The sequence below is a fragment of the Nomascus leucogenys genome, chromosome 17, assembly GCF_006542625.1.
Source record: "Nomascus leucogenys isolate Asia chromosome 17, Asia_NLE_v1, whole genome shotgun sequence".
Lineage (NCBI taxonomy): Eukaryota > Metazoa > Chordata > Mammalia > Primates > Hylobatidae > Nomascus > Nomascus leucogenys.
The window spans coordinates 58,139,425-58,161,578 of NC_044397.1; the positions used below are offsets into that span (position 1 = coordinate 58,139,425).

The following is a 22,154-nucleotide window of genomic DNA, read 5'->3' on the forward strand; positions in this document are numbered from 1 at the left end:
ATGTGATCTTGGTTCACTGCAACCTCTGCCTCCCGGGTTCGAGTGATTCTCATGCCTCAGCCTCCCGAGTAGCTGGGATTATATGCGTGTGCTACCACGCCCGGATAATTTTTGTATTTTTAGTAGAGACGGGGTTTCATCATGTTGGCCAGGCTGGTCTCGAACTCCTGACCTCAGGTAATTCTGCCTGCCTCAGCCTCCTAAAGTGCTGGGATTACAAGTGTGAGCCACCGTGCCCCGTCTAATTTTTGTATTTTTAGTAGAGACGGGGTTTTACTGTATTGGCCAGGCTGGTCTTGAACTCCTGATCTCAAGTGATCTGCCTGCCTCAGCCTCTCAAAGTGCTGATTTTTTTTTTTTAAATGTCTGCAGTTGGAGAGAAGTTGGCATGTGACAAGGAGGCGTTACAGATTCCAGGTCAGAGGAGGCATTCGATTGGTGCATTATTTATATTACCTGAGTGTATTTTACCTGCAAAAGGGATACTCATCTAGAAAACCACACACAACAACATCTCCAACCTACATCCACTTGGGGGACAGTCAGCGCGCCGTGGGAGGGAGCTGGCTTGGTCCTGGAGCGAGGGCCTAGGCTCAGGCCCCTCCCGTTATACATGGCCTTATTCTCTAAACTTCTGTTTTCTTATCTTCAAATATGGGGGTTGCTTAGCTATGAATCTGTGGTCTCCTGTGGCTCAATAGTCCTAGTTTAGAGAAGCAGGTGCCATGGCGGTTTCCTCAGGTCACTGAAGGCATCTTGAGCTTTTTGGGCGGAAACTTCATTCATACTGTGTGTTGCTGGGGACCCAAGTCTGGGTGTAAGTCTGCCAGCATCAGGGCAACTGTTGCCTTCAAAATCTGAAACTTGACAGGCTCCTGGTCCTCACAGCTGCTATGATAATTGTCTCATTCTCCTGGTGCATTTATAACAGGTTTCTTTAAAATGTGCACTTTCCCGAGAGTATTAGGAAACAATTTTTGTTAAAAAATTGAAAAAAAAGTCCTTGCCGGAAACCTTGTCATATTTGGAGGCTCAATTGTAAAGAAAGAATAAGGAGAAACATGTTTAATTGGATGAGTATTTTCTACTTTAGTGGGAAGTTTTTCTCTACTTAACTAACACTTCGTTTCCCAGCATGATGACCACTAGCACTCCCCATCCCGTCCTCTCTGGCCCTCAGGCCCTGGGGTAGCCCCGTGGCCTGTCTTTCCAGAAATTATGGAATTTGAAGAGAACCTGGGGTCATGGAAGATGAGGGACTTCACAGGGGCAGGCTGTGCTTGCATCCAGGTTGTAATAGCTGTTAGCTTTGTACTTCGTACACAGATGTAATTTTCTAACATATGCAACAGACTTTCAAAAGTACTACTTACACCATCACCACCACCATCATCACCACCACCATTACCACCGTCATCACCACAGCACTCCCTAGTTACCTTTGGGGGATGCTAGGGAACCAACTCATTCTGATTTGGTAAATAAAGAGAAGCAATTGAGCATTTAACCTTTGGGAACTGTTCTTCGGAGTTTCCAAATAAAGGAAGAGGGAAAGTTGTATTTAAAGAGGAATTCCAGCTAATAAACCTTGAAAATGTGATAGGGTTAACATAGTGCCCTTTCCAAACTCCTAATAAATGATTCTCTGGCTCTAGGCTCTGGTCCTCTGTAACCTGCACTATCATAAAAGTGGAGTTAGACCACGGGTCATAAGGTTGTAAGCCTCCTCACAGGAAGTACACAGCCGAGTCCTCACCCCAGCCGAGTTCACCAGAATCAAACCAGAATCAGACCCAGCCTCAGATTCATCTGCAACTGACAGGAAGTCCAGGGGACAGGACATCTGTGAAGCCATACTGCAGGGCTCAGCGAAATCCAGGGCAGAGGGAATTCTACTGGGTAGAAAAAACCCCAGTCTTTTTCAAATACATTGCAAAAAGAGGAGAAAGAAAAAGGAACTGGGCCGGGTGCTGTGGCTCACGCCTGTAATCCCAGCACTTCGGGAGGCCGAGGCGGGCGGATCATTTGAGGTCAGGAGACCAGCCTGGCCAACGTGGTGAAACCCTGTCTCTACTAAAAATACAAAAATTAGCTGGTCTTGGTGGTGTACGCCTGTAATCCCAGCTACTTGGGAGGCTGAGGCAGGAGAATGGCTTGAACCCAGGAGGCAGAGGTTGCAGTGAGCCGAGATTGTACCACTGCACTCCAGCCTGGGCGACAGAGACTCCGTATCAAAAAAAAAAAAAAAAAAAAGGAACTGAAGTGACATATTAAATAAACATCGTAAGACTTTATTCAGACTGTAACTTAGACTGTAAAAATAAATCCAAACAACCCCAAAACACTTATGACGGAGAAATTTGAACATGAATTAGATATTTTAAGGAATTATTCTTCACAATACTGGCAGTTTGTTCTATGTTTTAAAATGTTCTTGACTTTTATTTTTTTTAAATTATTATTTATTTATTTTTAGATGGAGTTTCGCTCTTGTTGCCCAGGCTGGAGTGCAATGGTGCGATCTCGGCTCACAGCAACCTCGGCCTCTTGGGTTCAAGCGATTCTCCTGCCTCAGCCTCCTGAGTAGCTGGGATTACAGGCATGCATCACCACGCCCAGCTAATTTTGTATTTTTAGTAGAGACGGGGTTTCTCCATGTTGGTCAGGCTTGTCTCGAACTCCTGACCTCAGGTGATCTTCCCGCCTTGGCCTCCCACAGTGCTGGGATTACAGACGTGAGCCATTGTGCCTGGCTTGACTTTTAAATATGTGTACTGAGATATTTATGGATGAAGTGATGTGATATCTAGGGTTAGCTTTAAATGGCACAGTTGGGTGGGGGGTGTCAGTGTATGGATGTAGTTCATCTGGGGACAAGTTGGTGACTGGAAACAAAGTGGTGGGACCTGGGGCTCCTGATCCATGTGTCTCTACTTCACAGGGGCATTGTGCAGGGCGGGGATGATGTGTTCAGGCACAGAGCTCAGGCTGTGGTCACTGTTTTTATCATATGACACACCAATGTTTCCCAAGCCAGCGTCCTTTCCCCCTCTTGCAGTTAACTTCCATGACCTAATGGCTTAAGACTTTCCCACAAGTCTCCTGTGGGGCATTGAGCCGTTGACATCTGGGGGATAGCCCCTCAGCAGTGCTACAATGTGTCTTATTTGATGAAATGTTTCACTGAAAACCCACTGAGTTTGTCAACACGTGGTGCAGAGTTCACAGGCTGCTTTGTAAAATAGTAACACTTGCTTCATAAAGCCTTTAAAGAAATGATTCTGAATAAAGGGTTGTTTCACACTAGCCAGGTACATTTTTACTTTTTTTCCCCTGGGAAAATCATACAACTCACTCACCAGGGAGATCAGCCTTGATAGGTTTTGTGCATGGAAGGAAATAGGGCCGAGGCGCAGGCATCCAGTGAGCACAGATTCAAGAGAGCGAAGCACTTTGGAAAATTAGGGGAGTTAAACATGGACTTGGACTTGTATGAGATCCTGAGCTCCCCATCATTGGTGTCATTTAAGTAGTGGCTGGAAGTTATGTTGCAGTGTTCCTTCTTAGAGTGATTGGGAGACTGAGTGCAAATGATGGCAGAGGATGCAGTAATGAAGCCCGCGTTGCATGTGGTGACAAGGTCGTTAGTATAAACCACACTGATGCACAAATATTTTAGGTCAGTGGATCTCAGAGTGTCATCTAAGACAGCAGCATCAGCATAAACCTGGGAACTTAGAAATACAAACTCTTTGTGCCCACTCAGACCTGTTGAATCAGAAATTCTGGGATAGGGTCCCTAAATCTCCTAATATGCCCTCCTGGTGGTTCTGATGCAAGCTAAAGTTTGTTCAGCCTGTTCTAGGAGATGACTTGCTGGGGTGGGGCTGCCACCTGGGGCCACCTTGAGCAATCCTGGGGGTGTTGAGGGTGCTCGGGGCATAGGGTTACTGAGAACTCGGCAGCCTCTGGGGTTTGGGTGACCCGACGTTTATGATTTCCTTCCACTTGAGAAACTCACATTCTCTGATGCCTTTCTCCTTTCCATACCGGGCAGATGACTATTGGCTTCTGTCGTACGTGCTCCAGAAAATATTCTGATGCCAGATTCCTCAATGTGTTTGCCTAGAAAATGCTTTAAGCTTCTCAAGGCAAGGCATTGCCAAAACAATAGAGGTCCTCAGGTAGGGAACATAAAGCTGGAAGAGAAGTGCACGTCTTCAGAAGAAGGCATCTGCAGCATGAACTTGCCACCCTGGAGCTTCCTTGTCAGGAGGAAGGATTCCTCCAAGGCTTTGCTTTCTGTAGCAGCATGAGGCATCCTAGGAATAAAGAAGTAGAGTCAGGTAGATAAAAATTATGGGTGGACTAGGCTGTGATTATGGCCTTTTTAATAATGTTAGAGTAACAGGTGTATTAAGTGGGGGCATTAGAATTAGAAACTGGCAAGTTCCTAGCAACTTTAAATCTATAAATTTAAAGATTAAATTATAGTTGATTTTCATTACTTGTGGATTTCATATTTGCAAATTAGCCTCCTGGATACAATTTATTTGTAATCCCAAAATCAATACCTAGGACAATTTTGTGATCATTTGAAGACATGAGCAAAAAGACTCAAAATTCGGGTTGGCCGCCTGCATGTTCCCTTCTGACACTGAACAAAGCAAAGCTCTTCCTTGTTTAAACTCATACTGCAGACAGGCATCCTTTCCACAGTCTATTTCCACATTTCCCCCATTTTTGTGCTTCTGTTGTTGATTATGCTGTTTAAAATGCAAGTGCAGTGCTGATGTGATGTCCAGTGTCCCTAAGCACAAGAAGACTGTCCTGTGCCTGGTGGAGAAAGGAGAAAGCGCATGTGTTAGACAATCCTTCCTTCAGGTGTGAGTTACAGCACCAATGGCTGAGAGTTTCATGTTAATGAATCCACAGTATTTATTAAATTAGGGTCTCTCTTTTTCACCCAGGCCAGAGTGCTGTGGCATGATCTCGGTTCACTGCAACCTCTGCCTCCCGGGTTCAAGCGATTCTCATGCCCCAGCCTCCCGAGTAACTGGGATTAGAGGCATGCACGACCACTCCCGACAATTTTTACATTTTTAGTAGAGATGGGGTTTCACCACGTTGGCCAGGCTGGTCTCGAACTCCTGACCTCAGGTGATCCACCTGCCTAGGCCTCTCAAAGTGCTGAGATTACAGGTGTGAGCCACTGCACCCGGCCAAGGTTATGCGTTGAATCGGTTGGTGAAAATGCTGTGACTAGAGCTCGAAGGACCCTAACCCTGTATTTCTTCTAGAGACAGAAGCTCAGTGTTGGTCAAATCAGTGTTTGCAGCGACTTTATAGTACACGACTACCTCCAATAACGAAAATCAACTGTAATTGATTAGGCTTTGATTAGGGTCCATAGTAGCACAGCCCCATTGTCAAGTTTTCACTTAATGATTCTTTCCCTGAGCTAACTATCTGAGAGAACAGATCCCAGCCCACTTTCTGGCTGCCTTCTGTGAACCTATGATAGGCAATTCGCTTACAAACTGGAGAGGCAGGGAGAAGAGAGGCACAGGGGGGAAGAATCAGGGCAGAGGGCTAACTAGTCTTGGCTCTGGAGTTCTAGGGAGGTAGGAAAGTCAATGGTCCCTCGTGGTGGAGTGAAAGCTAAGACAGACCTGGCCTGTGTCCTAGCACTCCCCTCACTGCAAATGGCCTCAGGTGGCCAAGCCTGGTCCTGGGTTTGAACTAGATGAAGTGACAACCTGATAATGGGGCTGCCTTACTATGGACTCCTAGTCACTACTTAATCAATTACAGTAGATTCTTGTTATTGGTGGTAGTCATGTTCGATAAAGTTGCTACAAACACTGATTTAGCCAACACTGAGCTTCTGTCTCTAGGAGAAATAAAGGGTTAGGGTCCTGCGAGCTCTAGTCACAGTGTTTTCACGAACTTATCAACACATAACCTTGGCCGGGCACAGTGGCTTATGCCTGTTTGAAAGTGGGGATGATAAGGGTTCCTTGCTCAGCAGGCTGCTAGAAGGATGGAGAAAGAATACAAGCAAATCATGTTGCATTATGTCAGGAATAGAGTGGATGTGGAATAACTTGCTGTGACAATGATCGTTACTGGTATTAATACAGGGACAACGAGGAGGGTGATTGTTGCTTGCGTGTCACTGACTATGCATTTGGCTTCACATCCAGGCAGAACCTGTCATTTAAAGGGATCAGAATTTATAAGTGATTATTGAACTGAAATATCAGTTAACTTGCGGAATCCTGAACCTTTCACTTTAGCATTCCATTGTGTCTGAAAATAGGTAAAAGTAGTCACCTGTCTTTGATGTACAATCCCACCCTGTCTTGGAGTTCTCTCCAGGGTCTGGGGTTCCCTGTCCTGTTTTTACATAGTGTACATCTACAATGAGCCATGGAAATTTCCCATTTGGGGTTCCTCAGAGTGTAAGAAAGCTTAAAGATACTTAGGAATAGTCGGAGCATAGAAATCCTCTGGACTCTGCCCCAGCTGCCTTACAGAAACTTGATGAGTTTTACTGACTACCTCATGCAAGGCTCTCAAAAACCTCCGTGTTTGCAGCAGTAACAAATCCTTTTTTGCTCACATTTTATTGATTTCTGCAGTATTTTATTAAACTCTGCAATTACAATAACTGGTACAACTGGCATTTGCAGGGTTGGGAGCAGACGCAGTGGTCCTTTGGTCAGCTTTTGAGTTGACAGAAGAAACAGTGCAGGACTGCAGAGCCCAGCCTGCTGGCTCCAGGCATGCAGTGGGCTTGCAGTGCCTGGCTCTTCAGTAGTAATAATGATGTTCCTGGACAGGGGTGGTGAAGAAGGCCCTGGGCCCCTTCCGTCTTCATCTAGTTCCTACTTTTGCACTGCTTGACTGCAAAAAAGTCAGTCTTGGCTGACTGAGCCCCTCAGTGGGAGTGGGGACAGCCAATTCTCCAGTGCTCCATTGTGGAGCCCAGCCAGCTGGCTCAGGCCATGCATTCCATATTGTCTCACAGAACGAACAGGGAGACAGCAGATCCATGGTTGGTGGGAAGCCTATAGAGGTGGTTTTGGAGTGACCTCATTTATGTGGTTCTTGGAGGGCAAGATGCAGTTTCATTCCAACCAGTAAGCAGAAAAGACTCACACTTGAATGTGGCTTTGCTCAGCCTGGTTCAGCTTCCAATGTACTCATTTCTCGACATACAACACTTAATGCAGGGCTCACTGTCTTATATTTACACCTGCCCGTGTCCCCTCATCTCACCGTAAGCTTCCCAAAGGCGGGGATATGCCCTTTCCCATTTTTTTTCAACTCCAGCATTTTCAGTGAGGCTGGACACATACTAACAGCTGGAAAATAAATTTTGAAGTTAATTGCTCAATAAACTTATTTTCTCATGGCGGGATCTATAGATCTGTAATATTAAGTTATATGATGCACATAAAACCTCTCTGGTTTAGAGCACATCCTCCTTCAGCTTTATTGGAAGTTACTAGGTGGAGGAAGAGCTGAAAGTAGTTGGATATCTTGTATCTCGATGCTCCTGCTGTTCCTCCTCCAATATTTTGGCACGCCCATCAAATTGTCCAATCTTCCTAGTTACATTAACCAGTTTGACTTACTGGATTGTTTTCCCCACTGCCTCTCCCTTTTATTTAACACACATTCCGGAGGAGGAGGCAACGTTTCCACGTGTGGCTAGGGGCCATTCCGGCCTCACACCTTATGCCACTCCTTGCTTTATTGCTGCTGTTCCCAGTCAGCCTGGCTTCCTGCCAGGAGAGGGTGAAGTGAGGGGAGTGCAGGGCGGCAGGTGAGCATCTCCAGGCCACCTGCCCATCCTGGGAGCTGAAGGTTGCTCCTGGTCAGCAGCATTTCCCAAACACCCACCAGGCATCTCAGAGCTTTCAGATGGCGTCTTAGTCAGCTTAGGCTGCCAAGACAAAGCACCACCGTGTGGGGTGGCTGCAGCAATGGGTGGTTATCCCCCTCAGTCCTGGAGGCTGGAAGGCTGAGATGAGGGTGTCTGCAGGGTTGGATTCTCCTGAGGGCTTTCTATTGGCTTGTAGGTGGCTGTTTTCTCCCTGTGTTCTCACATGGCTGCCCCTCTATGTGTGTCTGTGTCCTAATCTCTCCTTTTTTTTTTTTTTTTTTTTTTTTTTTTGAGGTGGAGTCTTGCTCTGTCGCCCGGGCTGGAGTGCAGTGGTGCGATCTCGGCTCACTGAAAGCTCCGCCTCCCGGGTTCACGGCATTCTCCTGCCTCAGCCTCCCGAGTAGCTGGGACTACAGGTGCCCGCCACCATGCGAGGCTAATTTTTTGTATTTTTAGTAGAGACGGGTTTTCACCGTGTTAGCCAGGTTAATCTCCTCTTTTTATAAAGACACCACTCATACTGGATTAGGGCCACCCTAACAGTGTCATTTTAACTTAATCACTTCTTCAAAGATCCTGTTTCCAAACTGTCACCCTCTGAGGTCCTGGGCACTAGGACTTCAACATATGGATGTTTGTGGGAATGCATTTCAGCCATTAACAGATGGTACCAGGCATTTTGTCAGTCTCCAATAGGGAGGAGGACGGTGCTACCTTTGCCAGATATGGTGGGTAATAAATCATAAACTTGAAGTTATGGTCTTGATTATGGAACAGATGAGTCCTCTCTTCCACTGCCCTGCCCCTCCTTCATTAATCATCAGTTTATAAATATTTATGTCCTGGGGACCTCTGATGCACCAGGCACTGGGCCCTGTGTGGGGGATGTGGAGGCCTGCCGTGGTTCTCTTGTGGGGGAATTTACATTCTAGGACACTCCGGTGGCATAGTCCACTTGGGGCCTGAGACTGACCTGGGAGGGGATGAAGGTGCTTGCAGAGAGGGTTGGAGGTGCCGTTTTCTCCTCCGTTCTGTTCTCTGGGACACTGGTTTCATAACTATCCAAAGTCCCTTTACCTTTGACAAGATAGTTGCTTTTTTGGAAAGGGGATATAATTTGCTTAAATAGAAAAAGATGGAATGGGTTTCATGTTTTGTATGTTTCCTCTTCTCTGGGATGATGCATGTGGTCCTGGAAGTCACAGCACTTTCTAGAGGAAGTCCTAGTGATGTGGACCCCAAAGCACATGGCATCTCTGGGTGTTTATCCCGAGGCAGCCACTAAGGATGTTAACATTTTCAACTATAGAATGTTTCTCATAGCATCATTCATAAAAGTGGGAAATTGGAGACCAAAAAACATGCTGTTAAAGGGGGATTATGTTCCATCTGGACAATTGGGTACTATGCCGCTGTTAAAAATTGTAGTGCAGAAGAAAAGATAATGATATGGACATAAAGCACCATTTGGCTTTTAGTATGGGTGGAAGAAAGTCGCCCATACTTATTTAGGGGTCCATCCTATTTGGCTAAAGTTGGTTATCTTGGGGTATGGGAAAGAGGGAGAGGCTGATTCTGTCTGCTTCTTTTTGTATATGTCTACTTTCTGAATTTTCTATAACAAAGTAACTTTTATCATAAGAATGAAAGTAGGTGGTACTTGTTATTTAAAAAGCTGGTTCTCAGAGCTAGCCTCTCAAGGGCAGTGAGGCCCTGCTCTTCAGCCACGGGGGTCTACAGAGGCTCCTCAGATAGCCTGGGGCGTGCATGCCTGGGGTCTGACTCCCGAGCTGCAAGCCTGCACCTGCAGGAAGGGATTGGGGGACTGCTTGTTCCTCATGCAGAAGGCTTCGTCTGTGGTTGGCTTCTGCTCACAGGAGGCGGCTTGAGCAGCCCCGTTTTTCACAGCTCATCTCAGCGTAGACTGATTTTATTTCATCTTGTTTTATATTACATTTTATTTTATTATCATTTTCAGATCCAATTTGTACAGGGCATCTAATCTCTCTGAGATAGAAATGAGGGGGAAAAAAGGTTGGGGCATCCAGGAGGCACAGCCATTGTAAACGTGAGCCACTGACTCATGAGGCACTTCCAGATGGAAGCCTCAGAGGTTAGAGGACACATCTGTCCCCATGTTTAAAAGGGAAATGGATGCCCTGTGCTCAGCTAGTGAAGCAGCCCTTTAGCAGAGCCCCAGGTGACTGTCCCCTGGCGTGTGTGTGGGAGTTGGGAGGAGCCGTGGGCCCTGGCCTAGAGCACTGATCCTGGGCAGATGTGGCCTCAGCTGACTAACCAGATGACCTTGGACGGGTCAGTTAGATACCAAGGACATTATTTCCTCACCTGTAAGAAGTTGAGTAAGATCACCCATGTTTCTGTGTAGTGTAAACGTCATGTATGTGACATATTGACATTATTTTGGCATGAGACATACTGTCTCAATAGGTTTTAGGATTGACCTGAGCAGATATACTTCCTTTTTTTGGTGGCTCAGACTACCTCCTCTTCCTAGAGTCTCCTGTTAGGCTCAAGCTTCTGCTTGTGAGCTGCTAGGAGCAAGTGCAGGGTGCACCTCAGGACAGTGCTGGGTCCCTGTCATTGTCCCCCTTTTTACAGATGAGGACACTGAGGAGACAGGGCTCACTGACTACCCCGAGTACCCTGTCTGTTAGGGCAGAGCTAGGATTTGAGTCGGGCTCCCTGCTTCCAGGTCCTTTCCTATGGTCCTTCAACTGTAATACGCTCTGCCTCTGCAGAAAGGATGAGTGGTGGCGGATGGATGGAGGGCACCATAGTGTGTAGTGGTTGGAGGGGACTGATTTGGAGCTCTATAGAAATAGGGAGCATTCTAGGTGCTTGAGTGGCAGGAAACCATGGTGGTGATGGGTTTTTGATAGCTTGGGTTTCAGAAGTGGTAACGAAGTTAATTTAGTGGAGAAAGTGGGAAGATGAAAGGGAGAGTGATTAAGAGGAGTGGCCTCTTGGAGGCTGTTGAAGCTATTTGGAGTGAGAAGGGCCTGTCTCCGAGATAGGTTGCCTATCCATGACATGTGTGTGGAAGTGGGGAGGACCTGTAGGCCCTGGCCTAGAGCAGTGATCTGGGCCATGTGTGGCTTCTGCTGACTAACCAGATGACCTTGGACAGGTCAATTAGATATCAAGGACACCATTTCCACACCTGTAAAAAGAGAACATTTCAGTGAGGAATTGAGTAAGATCACTCACACATCCCCACTCCACCTTCAGTGGAATTACCCAGCTGGCTCAGAATGAACCATGGCGGGAGTATTTACACCACAGGAATGGACAGAGGATACATTGAGGTGGTTGCCTCTCCTCTCCTCTCCCCTTCCCTCCCCTCCCCTCCCCTTTACCAGCACACCTCCAGGGAGAATGATATGGGAAGAATTGGGCCCACACTGAATATTTTAAAAGACATTTATAAAGAGAGGTTATTGTTTTCTTAAAAGAAAGGGGTAAGGTAGGGAGAAAGTTACTATGATACTGAATTGTCCTACACAGTGGGAGTCCTTGGAAGACAGTCTCGTTAATGTCATTCACTAATACTCATAACCTTTGAAAGGGCTGAGAAACACTCGAGGAGGAAGAGCTGAAAGCGTCCTTAAGGAATGGGGACCTGCTGTTGCCCAGCTGGTTCTCACTCTTGGAGCTCCAGATGTGGAGGGGGTTGGCTGAGGTGAGCAGCAGGTGTGGGGCAGCGAATGTCTTGTGGGCTGTGTTGTGTGTGTGCTTGCCGGGCCTGCACCTGTACGTGCTGGTCCTTGTGCATTCCCTGTTGCTGTCTCAGCATCATTTACCTCCTCAGCTTCAGGGGACCTGGTTCTGTTGGCCTTGTCTTCCTTCTCCTCACATCCTGAATGGATGCCCTCCTGGCCTCCGCTGATTGCCCCAATAGTAATAATATAATATACTAGTAAAAGCTGGCACCTGTTGAGCATGTGTGGTGTTCCAGGCACAGTATTAAGCACTTTGCATGCTTACCTTACTTGATCTTCCTAGAACTCTGCATTATGAGCCATTTCCACCCCCATTCCCCAGGTGGGGAATCTGAGGCTTCTAGAGGACGAATATCAGGGGGTTGCTGGTGAATGTTTAATAGAGGCTTTCCAGGTAAAAGCTCGGTCGGCAGTGTTTGCTGATTTCTTTGGTATAAATACTCCCCCCATTGCTGATTTCAACCTCTGACCTGATGTCTGGGAAGTGCACCCTGGGCTCCTGGAGCCTGCTGGAGCCACTCCTGATGCCTCTAACAGATGAGGTCCAGGTCAGCAGCTGTCTGCTCTTGGGCCTGACATTTCCACCTGTCTCGTCCACTGCCCAGTGTTCCCCTTACATTAATCTTGCTGCTGCTACCACTAAACCTTGTTAAAAACAATTGGGATTGTGTCACTTCCCTATGCGGAAACCTCTGAAGGACACCTTTCATCGTCATGGATTCATCAACTGGCATTTGGGCTCCATGAGCCCTGGCTTGAGCCTCTTTCTCATGCATCCTGTGAGCATGGCGTGTGTCACTCCTGGCTGCCCCACCCACCATACTCAGTGTGCCTCCATTTCTCTGCCCAGACTCTGTCCTCTGAAGGAATTTGCTCCTCCTGCCCCACCTCTGCCACAGGTGCCCACTTTGTATCAGATGCTTTCCAGCCATCCTGGCCTATCCCAAGAGCTGCCCCGATGGATCTGCAAAGTGGCCGTGGTTTCTAGAGCTGGAAATGAGCTCTTCTTCTCCCAGGTGCCCATCACCGCCACCTCTGGCACTGCCTTCTCTCTCCTTTATGGGGTCTTAAATGTGTACTTATCCAGCACCTCCAGGACAGGATTCTCATCCATTCAGTTTTCAGTCCATCCTGGTCTTTCCCCTCTGTCACACCTGCATTCTCCCTGCAGTGCCTGAAATGTGTGCTTTTTTGTAACATCTTACATGCACTTACATTCTTTTACTTTTATCAGTTATTTCATAATGAAGACATTTCTTCACATAGAAAAATGGACCAAAGGAGGGGAGGTGGGGCGGGCCTCACTGGGCCCCCAGCATAACCCTATCAGTGGGCAGGGTGTTCTGGGGGCACCCGTTCCGCTGGAAACCACATGGTGTCTCCTTTCAGGCTGAACACAAATGAGGAGCCCCAGGGGTGCACACAAACTAGCCAGGGGTGCACTGCTCAGACCAGGCTCAGCTCCACAGGGCGGCCTGTGCTTCCTGCCGCCTGCCTTCCTGGGCACACCCTGCCCAGCTGTTGCACCTCCTGCAAATACTTGTTTGCATTCGTGGATATGAAAGGGAAGCAGGGCTGCTCAGAGCCCTCTCTGCTTGTTCTTTCCCGGGTTATCCATGTGAATCTGATTATTGCAGGATAAGCTCCAGGTTAAGGCTGCTCTGTCAGTGTCAGTGCAATTCATTAGCTCTTCATTCTAAAGCAAAAGCCCTACTGTGCCCTTCTGGGTGTGGAGGCAGGTATGGTCCTGGCCTGAGTTGGGGTGGTCCTCTCAGCATTCTCTGGGCAGCCCCTTTGCCCATCAGAGTTGGCCAGGCTGGGGTGGGTGAATTAGGCCCTTCCCTCAGCCTTGCAAACATTGAGCTATTGTATGGAACCAGCTGGCTGCAGGGCCAGGGACCTATCTCTGTGGCCCATGGTGGCCAGCTCTGTGGGTCTTGCCCCCCTCAGCACCCCCGACATCCCAGGAGGACAGGACCAGGTGTCTGTATGCTGGGGATTTGGTGGGGCTCTCCGTGGGAGGCCTGTGCTGTGCCCTGAGGGGCTGGTTTCCAGGCTCTCCACAGGGGGATCTGTGTGAGTTTGGGTGGGACATCTAACAGGACAGAACGCAGCTCTTCAGGGCACACTCCAGAGTGGACTCAGCATACATAACCCCTCCCACCTGCCGCAGGGCACTTTCAGACTCCTGAGATGACTGACATTAACACGGGCTCATTAACAAGTTGTCACCTTCTAGAGAAGGCACTTCCCTCCCAGGCCGCCCTTGCTGACTTGCTCGCCTATGGATGGGAGTCCCCTGCCTGGCTCTGCCTGGCTGGCCGCTGCCTGCTGTTGAGGACACTCCCATTGGGGTTACTTTGGGAGAGCTGGCTCTCTAGGGCTCGGCCTGTTTTCTGTCACCATGAAGGAATAAACTGGCCTGTCCTCAGGGTGCCACACCCTGCCCAGCTGTTGCCGCCCAGAGCAGCCCCTCCCCATGGCCTTTCCTCCATTGTAAAATGCGGGAGTTGGACTGGAAACAACACATGCAACCTCCTCTCTCCCCCAGGGCTGATGATGAGTGCTGCTGGCTTGGTCTTGGTGCCTTGAGGCATCTTCTTAGTCCCCACAGAGATCCTGGGAGGCTGGTGGTGTTGTCAACTTGTTTCACGGAGGTGGAAACCAATGCTCGGAGGAGTTAAAGTCCTGTTTAGTGTCTCCGGGTCTGATGACTGTGGCCAGTAAAGGGACAGGTGGTCCTATTTTGACCCCCTGCTGTCACTGCTCTGTCTGCCCTTGCCAAATGGTGGGCAGGTGGCAGGAAGCGCAGGCCGCCCTGTGGAGCTGAGCCTGGTCTGAACAGTGCATCCCTGGCTAGTTCTAAACTGGGGCTCCCCGTTTGTGTTCAGCCTGGAAGGAGACACCACGTGGTTTCCAGTGGAACAGGCGCCCCCAGAACACCCTGCCCACTGATAGGGTTATGCTGGGGGCCCAATGAGGCCCTCCCCACCTCTCCTCCCTTGGTCCACTTTTCTGTGTGAAGAAATGTTTTCGTTATGAAATAACTGATAAAAATAAAAGAATGTAAGTGCATGTGAGATGTTACAAAAAAGCACACACAAATCTCCCTGTCAGTGACTGACCACGTAGTCATGAGATCAGTGAGATCAGTTTAAACAGCTGCCTGGGTGAGTCTAACAGCTGAGGACACGATGTGGCCCAGGCTGGCCACCCTTCCTCTCAGCTCTGAGTGCTAAGTGAGGAAATAAACCCGCCTCGGGCAGGTCCGGGGGCCTTTGAAGTCCCTATGTCACCAAGATTTGCCGTGTATCCAGCCTCCATCTCCCGTTTTGTAACTCAGAACCCATCTGGTGCCTCATTCCCATAACTGAGGTTTCACTGCATACCTTTCCTTCTCTCTGGCCCGGCCACTCTGTCTTTAACCCTGTTTTTGTGCTTGTTTATTGGTTTGGTTTTTATTTTAAAAACTTTATTTAATTATGTTGAATTCATTCGATGAGTCATCTCAAATTCTATTTGGAGTGAAGTGGAGCAAAAATGAACTAAGGAAGGAAGTGGTAAAGGAGAGAATGGGGTTGGGGGAGAGGAAGGAAAGAGGGAGGGAGGAAGACCAGTGGGCATCAGGCATCTGTTACCTGGGATACAGAGATGAGTAACCCGCCCTCCCAGCAACTCGAAGTAGGTTTTGTTTTTCCTGGGGGAACTTTTGAGAGGCGGTTCTCCCTAGTGGCCAGTCCCCAGGGAGGCACAGCCACTCAGCTTCCTGGTCAGAGGGCTCTCCCGGAGAGCACTGTTCTTGTTCCTGTCCCTCAAGCCCTTGGCAGGCTGGCCCTCAGCTCCGGGCAGACATTGTCCTGTGAGCTCCGTGCCTGCGTGCTCACCGTGGGGCCGGGCACACCTGCCAGCTGCTCCTGGCTGTGGTCCTGGGGACTCCCACACTCATCAGGCTCTCCCACCTGGTGGGCTATTCCAACTGCCTCCTTTATGCTCAGAGCTACTGAGACATTAACATAAAGAGTGGTGTGCTTGACTAAAGCAGGGGAAAGAGCGAAACGTAGGAGGAGCTGTTTCTGGAAGGGAAAAGCAGCCCTGGCCGGTGGTCCCTGCCCAGGCCCAGCACAGTAAGTTCCCAACTCCCCACGTGCCGCCTCTCGGCTGGGCTGGCACTGGGCACTTTGTCTGTCCCTGGCCACCCTCCTCTGTGGCCTCCAGTACTGGCTGCTTTGCAGTGAAGGGGCATTTCCAAGTCATTTTTCCCCTTTAACTTCAGTGCTGCAGATGTTCGGTGGGACCTTGTGTCCTAAGAACTGTCCGCCCCATCTGCCCCTTCTTGGGAAACTTATTTGTGAGAAGAGCAAAGGGGAGCTTCTGACTTCTTTGGAAATGCTGACATGTCTGTGTCCTCCCCGACTATTGCTTACCTCTCCCTGCTGCCAGTCTTCCTGAGCTGCCTCCTTCCATATGGTTCCAAACCAGCCTGAGCTCCTGGCCAGGAAGGCAGGATCCTATGACCGTTTGGTTACAAATAAATAGAGATACAATCTTAGTCTGTTGTTTCTCATAGTTGAACATGAAGGCAAAATGACAAGATGACTTTATTTTAGTTTCCCACCCTCCATGGGGTGTACTTTCTCCGGCAGTTCTTAACGATTGCTGCTTATGTTTAAAAGCATTAAGCAGAAAATCAAGTTGGGCAATCCTGATAATTAATTGGTTCCTGGTATTCTTGTTCTGGAAGGGAAAAAAATGTCTTATTAACGGTGTGGCTTTGGGAAAAACACTTACCCTCTCTGAGCCTTGTTTTTCCTACTGTTAAATGGGCATTGTGGTCACAGCTGGTTTTGTGGTCTAAGGGGGATCCCAATAACTTGTGGATAAAGTGCATTTCCAGGGCCTCACACAGGCCTGACACAGAAATAAGATGATGGAATAAGTAGCTAATATTTCTTTGGCACTTATTACTGGCCAGACACTGTTCTAAGCCCTATGTATATGTTTCCTTATTTAATCCTTCCAAGAATGCTGTTTCTGTCTCCTTTTTCCAGATGAGGAAACTGAGTCACACAGAGGGCAAGTACATTCCCAAGATCAGACGGCTTACTCGAGCAGTAGAGCTGGCTGCCTACCCAGGCATTAGTATTCCAAAGAGTGTGCGCTGAACCCCCAAATTGTATGTGCTGGGTGGTGGAGGAATCAATGAAGGATGAACAAATAAATGCCTCGAAATTTGCCAACTGAATGTTGTTCAGGTTATTGCCTTTGAAAAAGATTTTACATTTATTTCTTCTCCATTTGCTTGGTGAAACAAAAACAGAACATGCAGAGGTGTCTCAGCCCAACCTGTTTAATTGTCCCCACCTCACACATAGTCTGGCAGCTGTGATCTGTGTCTCTCGTCACCAGGCCCTTCATAGTCCTGCTTCCTTGCGGATTTGTCCGTGGCTTTTGTTTCTTTTTATTTATTTATTTATTGGAGTTGGAGTCTTGTTCTGTTGCCCAGGCTGGAATGCAGTGGCACCATCTCAGCTCACTGCAATCTCCACCTCCTGGGTTCGAGCAATTTTCCTGCCTTAGCCTCCTGAGTAACTGGGACTACAGGCACACATCACCACGCCCGGCTAATTTTTTATATTTTTAGTAGAGACAGGATTTCGCCATGTTGACCAGGTTTGTCTCGAACTCCTGGCCTCAAGTGATCCACTTGCCTCCACCTCCCAAAGTGCTGGGATTACAGATGTGAGCCACTGTGCCTGGCCTTTTGTTTCTTTTTATAGAGCTGTTTACTGCTAGTTTTCAGGGCTGGTCAGGCTGCTAGGAGCAGCGCACAGGCCCTGGGGACACCCAGAGGAGCTGATATTCTCACTGCAGGCTTAGGCCTTGCTGGGATTCCTAACATGACATCCATAAAAGGGCTTCTTTTTCTTTTTTTTTAGACAGCGTCTCAGGCTGGACTGCAATGGCACAATCTCGGCTCACTGCAACCTCCGCCTCCCGGGTTCAAACAATCGTCCTGCCTCAGTCTCCCAAGTAGCTGGGATTACAGGTGCCTGCCACCGCACCTGGCTAATTTTTGTATTTTTAGTAGAGACAGGGTTTCACCGTGTTGGCCAGGCTGGTCTTGAACTCCTGACCTTGTGATCCCCTGCCCTGGCCTCCCAAAGTGCTGGGATTACAGGTGTGAGCCACCATGCCCTGCCAAGGGCTTCTTTTCTTTCCTCTTCACCAAAAGCCAGTGAGGACAAGGAGAGGCAGGGAACAGGGTGCCATGTTTAACCTACCCTGGCTCAAGGATCCTGGCACTGCCCTGCACTCATATTGGCCCCTGGGTAAGCAGGAGCGAGAGCCAGTGCTAGTCACTGCTTCTTTCACCAGCCTGGGCTGTAGCTAGAGGCCTGGCAGAGAGTGGAGACCTGCTTTCTGCCAGTGGTCAGAGCCCCCCCTGGGAAGAGGGATGGTCACCTCTACCTCTGCTCCTGGGTCTTGGGCCTTAGGGAGGCAGAGATGCTAAGGGGACTGCTTGTTAAAGGGTAGTCTTGGGGAATTACATGAGAGCACTTAAAAAATATGTATCACCGTTTTCAGTACTTGAGTAGGCACAGGATACTGACTTCAGCTCAGTGGGTGAGAAAAATCCATAGTTTATAGTCATGTGTATCCAAGCCACACTGTTAGCCTTTGCCGAGCTGTCAAGCTGATACTTAACCACATTGCTATTCTGTGGGCACTGTCTTCCTAAATAGGCCCCAGTTATTGCATGTTATAACCTTGGGAAGGAGCAGATATCACTGCTTTTCATCCTACTCTTCTTTTAGATAAGCCTGTTAAAGTCAATGGGTACATTTATTTTTGTTAACCCAAAACTAAAGCTAACTAGCTGTCTGTTATTGAAATCTAACAACAGCATCCTCATGCCTCTTCAGATGGCCAGATGACTCCATAGCCACTTTGGGATTAGTGGTTCCTTTCTTCCTTTCTTCATTCTACAGACTGCCGTGCTGGGTGGCTATTGTGTGCTGAGTGCGGCCCAAGAGACTAGAGATACCTCTGGGAGCTAGACTGCCTGTGCCTCTGCTGGATCCGCATGGGAGGGAGCTGTAGAGCTCAGACGAGAATTCACAGTTAGTTGTTTTCTTGCAGTTGTGGTCGGCACAGTAAAGTAGACCAGGGCTGGGCGTGGTGGCTTACGCTTGTAAGGCTGAGGCGGGCAGATCACCTGAGGTCAGGAGTTCAAGACCAGCCTGGCCAACATGGTGAAACCCCATCTCTACTAAAAATACAAAAATTAGCCGGGTGTGGTGGCGGGCACCTGTAATCCCAACTACTGGAGGCTGAGGCAGGAGAATCACTTGAACCCGGCAGGTGGAGGTTGCAGTGAGCCAAGATCATCCCACTGCACTCCAGCCTGGGCAACAGAGTGAGACCCTGTCTCAAAAAAACAAAACAAAACAAAACAAAAACTAACCAAACAAACAAACAAAAAAAACAAAAAGGAGACCAAAGTAGAAAGGAACATATTAATGGCATCCTGACTCAGGTTGGGTAGGGAGATCAGATTCTGCTTTGCTGGAAGTTGCCATCTGAGCCAAGTGCTTGAGAAATCACAGGAGTTAACCAGGTAAAGCTGGGATACATGAATGAGGAGCATTCTAAACTGTGTGTGGTATGTGCAAAGAACCTGGGGTAGGAGGAAGCAGAGCGGGTAAGGTAGGGACAGGGAGTGAGGGAGGCACACGAGGAGGCAGGGGCTGGCTCACCCAGGGCTCTGAAGACCAGGCTGAGCACCTGCCTTTCACCCCATGGCAATGGGACGTCAGTGAAGGATGCTGCATTTGAAATGCCGTACTAGCATTAATTGCACGACATAGGCTTGGTTTGCTGCAGCTGAGCTCTACTCTTCAGACTGCCTTCCACCTGCGGTATACGCACCCATGCCAGGCACACAGTGCTGAACGTCGAGCAGTGACTTCCCTGGGCAATGGAGATTCTGTACAGTTCAACTGGATGCATCGGCAACATACAGTGCAAGGCTCAGGGACAATCTGCAGTGAGCAAGGCTGGCTTGTTAGTCTCAGACAGGCATTGGACATTTTTGTCTTTATTCTATGAACAGCCTCACAAGGGAGACATCATTATCCCGCTCCACAGATGGGGTCACTGAGGCTCATGAGTGCCCTGGCCCAAGATTCTGCAGCTGGCAAGTGGTGTGGGACTCACACCCAGGTCTGTCTGATGCCAGATTTCATTACTATACTGTGAGGTTTTGGAAACTTTTGATTTGTTCAAACAAGCAGTCAAAGGACATAGGTTAAAAAAGAACCAAATTCTGGCTGGGCGCAGTGGCTCACGCCTGTAATCCCAGCATTGGAAGCCGAGGTGGGTGGATTTGCCTGAGGTCAGGAGTTTGAGAGCAGCCTGGCCAACATGGTGAAACCCTGTCTCTACTAAAAATACAAAAATTAGCCAGGTGTGATAGTGGGTGCTTATAATTCTAGCTACTCGGGAGGCTGAAGCAGGACAATCGCTTGAACCCAGGAGGCGGAGGTTGCAGTGAGCCAGGATCATGCCACTCCATTCCAGCCTGGGTGGCAGAGTGAGACTCTGTCTCAAAAAAAAAAAAAAAAATCAAATTCCCACCAGAGTTGGGCTCTCATTGATTACAAGCTTGTCTCGAAATTAACCTTCCTGTCAGGTGGGGGCTCCCAGATCCTCACCTGTGGAGAGGAACATCAAACCAGCTGGGATCCCACCCCGCCTGGGGAGGATCCCATGTCTCCCTGGGACCTCGTGGACTTCAAGGAAGTTTTGTTGCAGAGGGAATGGGGCCTGGTCTTTCACTCTTCCCTCCTCCTTGTGCTCCCCCTCTGCATGCCCCACATGGGTGAGTGCAGAGGAGGCTGCTGGCTTTCTGGTGAGTGTGCTTACTCCTGCCCGGGTGGTGGCCATGGTGTTGATGCGACAGCCAAGGGAGCAGCTCCAGGGATGGCTGCTCTGGAAATGTGCTTTGGCAGTGGCCTTGGGGAATCTCCAGTGGCCCTTTCAGTCCCAGCAGTCCATGGCCTCTCCTCTTTCTGCCAGGGCCCCCGGCTTCCTGTCTTCTCTGCCTTCGTTAGGTGGATGTGCTTGGCTCTTCCCTCGATCTGCTCCCAGATGTGCAGAAAGACTCTTTGAAGCTCAGGTCTTCCTTCTGATCAGGCCTGTCCTCCTGAGCAAGAAGCTGCAGTTCACAATGGAAAGCATGGTTCTCATAAAGATACTAGAGCGAGCATCACCACATGTTCTAGAGCTGTCCGCTGGTCTTGGCAAATGGTGCGTGGTGGGGTGGGGTGGGGCGCTGTGGGATGGGGTGAGGCTTTAGGGTGGGGTCTTTAGGGTGAAGCCTAGGGTGTGCTAGGATAGTGCACTGCAGGATGGCGCCCTGCAGGAGGGCACAGCAGCACCGAGAACTGTAGGGTCACTGCAGGACCATGTGCCATAGGGCCACTGTGAAAAGCAGGTTTGCCCTAGTGTGCCATGTGTGGATTGGTAACTCCAAGGTGAGGTCGCGACATGAGTGCACAGTCCTGGAAAGAGGAGGGAGATGAGGCCGAGGCGAGTGGAGGACCTTTCCTAAGGCTGCAGGTGCCAAGCGGTGGACCCTTAACTTGGACCCAGACTGCCTGATGTGGAGCCCATGTGCTTTGCCATAAGGCTAGGCTACTTTCTCCCAAAAGAGGTGTTTTTGCCTTCCTGCCGCTTAGTCTGCTCTCACCCACTGCGTGTGACACACTAGGAAGTGCTCTGTCCTGGGCAACAGAGCAAGACTCCATCTCAAAACAAACAAACAAACAAACAAACAAACAAACAAACAAACATACATACATATGTGGAACCAGAATGACCCTCCAGGCAGTGCATCTAATTCTTTATCTGAGGAATGCCTCTCCTCACTTTTCACTCACTGATTCAGGGAGTCCAGGGCTGGGATGACCTCCAAGTGTTTGATCCACAGCTGTCATTTTACCAGAAGAGGAAGGGAGTTTAGTGACCTCACTGAGCCCATGGGGCCAGTTTGTCACGTGGCCAGGATGAGCTCCAGGACCTGTAGAAGGAAAATGCTTCTAAAGAGCAGTCTGGCCGGGCATGGAAGCTCACACCTGTGATCCCAGCACTCTGGGAGACCGAGGCCAGTGGATTGCTTGAGCGTCAGAGCAGCCTGGACAACATGGCGAGACCCCCATCTCTAAAAAAAAATAAATAAAAATTAGCCGTATTTGGTGGCACATGCATATAGTCCCAGCTACTTGGGAGGATGAGGTGGGAGGATCATCTGAGCCCAAGAAGTCACTGAGAGGCTGTAGTCAGCCGTGATCACGCCACTGCACTCCAGCCTGGGCGACAGTGAGAGCTTGACTCCAAAAAAAAAAAAAAAAAAAAAAAAAAAAAAAAAAAAAAAGCAGACTGGAACAGGGCGGTCTTTGCAGGCTTACCTTTTGCAGGTTTAACCTTAACCACAGATTCTACCTGGGCCTCCCTTTTCC

The 22,154-nt window shown here is 48.9% G+C and overlaps 1 protein-coding gene across 3 annotated transcripts in view; it reads left to right on the plus strand.

Annotated features, from left to right (window-relative positions):
* The window catches only part of TNS3 (tensin 3), a 307,228-nt gene that overhangs the window by 116,697 nt on the left and 168,377 nt on the right, over nucleotides 1–22,154 (plus strand). The window lies entirely within an intron of this gene.